Source organism: Lethenteron reissneri, chromosome 53 (assembly GCF_015708825.2).
Source record: "Lethenteron reissneri isolate LAM-NWPU_2019-01 chromosome 53, ASM1570882v1, whole genome shotgun sequence".
In the NCBI taxonomy this organism is placed as follows: domain Eukaryota; kingdom Metazoa; phylum Chordata; class Hyperoartia; order Petromyzontiformes; family Petromyzontidae; genus Lethenteron; species Lethenteron reissneri.
This window is the reverse complement of record NC_083831.1, coordinates 976,752-980,725: the sequence shown is the minus strand read 5'-3', so window position 1 is coordinate 980,725 and position 3,974 is coordinate 976,752. Positions and strand designations below refer to the sequence as shown.

The 3,974-nt window shown below is 55.6% G+C and overlaps 1 pseudogene; it reads right to left on the bottom strand.

Moving 5' to 3' along the window:
* The window catches only part of LOC133356191 (basic proline-rich protein-like), a 93,805-nt pseudogene extending 90,723 nt beyond the window's left edge, over nt 1-3,082 (bottom strand).
* Nucleotides 3,083-3,974: the final 892 nt, after the last annotated feature.

The following is a 3,974-nucleotide window of genomic DNA, read 5'->3' as shown; positions in this document are numbered from 1 at the left end:
GGGGGATCTTTGTCTGTGTAGGTGCTACTCGCTAACAGCACTTGCCCCAACAGCCTGTTGAGGCTACACGGGGGATCTTTGTCTGTGTAGGTGCTACTCGCTAACAGCACTTGCCCCAACAGCCTGTTGAGGCTACACGGGGGATCTTTGTCTGTGTAGGTGCTGCTCGCTAACAGCACTTGCCCCAACAGCCTGTTGAGGCTACAGGGGGGATCTTTGTCTGTGTAGGTGCTACTCGCTAACAGCACTTGCCCCAACAGCCTGTTGAGGCTACACGGGAGATCTTTGTCTGTGTAGGTGCTACTCGCTAACAGCACTTGCCCCAACAGCCTGTTGAGGCTACACGGCGGATCTTTGCCTTTGTCGTCGGGAGCGGTGGTGTAGCGGTTAGCGCGCTGCGGCGACCCGAGTTCGAATCCCGCTCCCAGCCAACACCGGTGACGATTATCCTGAACCGATCCTAGGCCTCCCCTAGGTCGACTCAGCCTTAAATGAGGAACTGGTGCAATGTGTGCAAAATCATCGCCAGTGGGGAGACAAAGGCGGTCGGGCGTGGTGTTGGCCATCCACCCCCTTCATAGGTGCTCGCTAACAGCACTTGCTCCAGCAGTCTGTTAGAGGCTATGAGGGGGATCTTTGTCTTTGCCTTAATTGTGCGTCTGTGTGTGTTTGTGTTCCAGCCTCCCCCTAACAACGCGGGCCGTGTTGTGGCGATCTTTGATGTGTTGTTATTGTTGTTGCTGCTGCTGCTGCTACATTTGGCCCCGCAAATCGGGAATGTTTCCCGTGCATAGGAGGCACTAATTGGGTGACAAGTCCCTGCCCTCTGTCCACTGGAACTCGAGATTGAAAGCTCGTGGCTTGAGAACTGCTGCTTCTGTGTCGACTGTTGCCCTTCCCCCGCACCTGCAATTAGCGCGGCTCGCTACGTACGGTGCGAACGAAGTGCAACACACACACTACACAGAAGCCATCGCGAGCACCCGGCACACCACGTCAACCATTGGCAGTTCCAATCGGATTGATAGTCATCGTGGTAATAATTGACCAATATTATCATAATAATTTATATTCTTATCACCATCGTCGTCATCAACATCTTCATCACATCAATCACCACCATCGTGATACACTTTTAATTATCTCGATTGATAACAAATTTCCTTAGAACCGCTGTTTGTGTTTAGTTTCTTGTCCTTCCCTCTGCATCTGCGATTAGCGCGGTTGGCTACGTACGGTGCGAAAGAAGTTGAACCTAGTACATACATGCATGATGATGATGATGATCATCATCATCATCATACCGTGTCCTCCTCCTGAGCTACATGCGGGGTCGTTGCCTTTGTCTTCTTGTAGTCGTGGACGTCACGGTGACCACGAGATGCTAACGACCTCGCCTGGTGCACAGGAGGCCGTGGGTTCGATCCCGACCCTGACGACGCCTGCTGTATATGTGGAGTCTGCGTGTCTCTCTCTCATCATCACGGTGGCTATGAAATGTTAATTACCTCACACACACTCACACAACAACAACAACCGCCATTCGCCACTAAGTGGCGGTGACGTCACCACGACGCTTGTGCCAGGCCAAGTGCACCTTGAGGCCACGTGAAGTGTCGAACGCCCGCTGGCAGGAGGTCACGGGGCAGACCCAGTAGGCGCCACGGGTCGACTGACTGAGATGACCGAGATGACTGGTTGATGCACCACCTGTGCCCCCTAATGTACCAACTTGCTGTGCTTTAGCCACCCGGCGCTCCGCTCGTTGTTGTGAGCGTCGCTCCTCAGCCCTCCGTTGTTGTTGGAGGGCAACTGCCTCCGAACTGCCCAGTAGCGTCCTTCACGAGCCTCCTCCACAGAGGCCGATCTTGACACGGCTGGTACCAGTCATCGGCAAGTCCACTCAGCTCCACGTCCTCCTGTGCCACGTCACTCCATCTCTTTTCTAACCCGTGCCGCGCCCGTTTATTTATTTATTTTAATTTTTAAACTTTGCTTCATGTAAACCCCCACCTCTCGCTCATTCTCTCGCTCACTCTCTCGTTCTGCACGCAGCCCTTCTCGCAGTCCAACGGCCTCCGACGGGTAGCTCATATCAGCACGCAGAGCTCCCCGTCATCTGCCACCGAGCACACGGCCTCCTCCATCGCCCACTGCTCCTTGAAGGCCGGCACGGCGTGGGTCAGCCGCGCGTGGCGGAACTCCAGCCCACACACCCTGGCTCCGACCAGAGCGCGGAAGATGCCCAGGCTGCTGGCCGGACGTTTCCCCTCCAGGGCCACCTTCCTCGCCCTGTGCATGGCGAGCTTGGCACAGCCGACGAGCACGTTGACCAGCCCCTGAAGATGTTGGGGTCCGTCGCCCTTTTGGTATCCAAAGATGAGGACCGTCGGGGAGAAGTGGAGGCTGAACTTTAGGAGGATGTTTCTCAAGACCTTGCACAACAAGTCCAGGCTCTTGCACTCCACGTATTGGTGCGCCACCGTCTCCACTTTACAGCAGGACCGGCATTCCGGGGACGTGTCGGCGAAGCGCGCCAGGGAGGCGTTGGCGGTGACGGTGCCGTGGGCGATGCTCCCGCTGAGGTCACCGATGCGGTTGTACGTCGGGCTGGAGTAGAGTTGCCTCCAGCGAGGCCTCTCCGGAGAGATGCAGGGCAGGGCTTTCCTCCAGGCATGGTCCTTGTGGCTCCTCAGGGTGTCCTGTTGGTGAAACCGGACCATGTAGGAGTAGAGCACCTTCCTCTTTACATTTGCGAAGGCCACCTCGGGTAGGTCTTCCAGCCGGCACAGGTCGTGATCCGCCTTCGCTTGTCGGCGTTGGCGACGCAGCGGCACGACGGAGAGCTCCGGTGGAGGGGGGACGAGAGGGGCCTCGTCATCCCCAACGCCGATGGGGGCGTTCTCCCCGCTGCCGCTGAGAAGGCCCCCTTAGCTTCGGCCAGGATCCGGGCAGCCACCCGGAGCGACTGCAGCCCTGTCTTTGCGGCCATGTCTGCTGGTCCGAGCCACCGGCCCCGTGTTCCAGGCTCCACCAGATCTCCCATCCTGGTGAGCCGCGCGTTGGTGAGGCGCCTCTCCATGCCGCGCCCGTTTAGCCCCCTCGATCCGGCCGAACACACACACTCACACACTCACATATTCACACTCACACACTCACTCACACACACTCACTCACACACACTCACTCAAACACACACTCACACACACACAGTCACTCACACACTCACACACACACACTCACACACTCACATACTCACTCACACACACTCACTCACACACACTCACTCAAACACACACTCACACACACACACAGTCACTCACACACTCACACACACACACTCACACACTCACACACTCACTCACACACACTCACTCACACACACTCACTCACACACACTCACACTCACACACTCACACACTCACTCACACACACTCACTCAAACACACACTCACACACACACACAGTCACTCACACACTCACACACACTCACACACTCATTCTCACACACTCACTCTCACACACTCACTCAAACACACACTCACACACACACACTCACACACTCACATACTCACACTCACACACTCACACAATCACACACTCACTCACACACACTCACTCACACACACTCACTCAAACACACACTCACACACACACAGTCACCCACACACTCACACACACTCACACACACACACTCACACACTCACTCACACACACTCAATCACACACACTCACTCAAACACACACTCACACACACACACACAGTCACTCACACACTCACACACACACTCACACACACACTCACACACTCACACACTCACTCTCACACACTCACTCAAACACACACTCACACACACACACAGTCACTCACACACACACACTCACACACACACACACTTACACACACTCACACACACTCACACACACTCACACACACTCGCTCACATACACACACTCACACACACTCACACTCA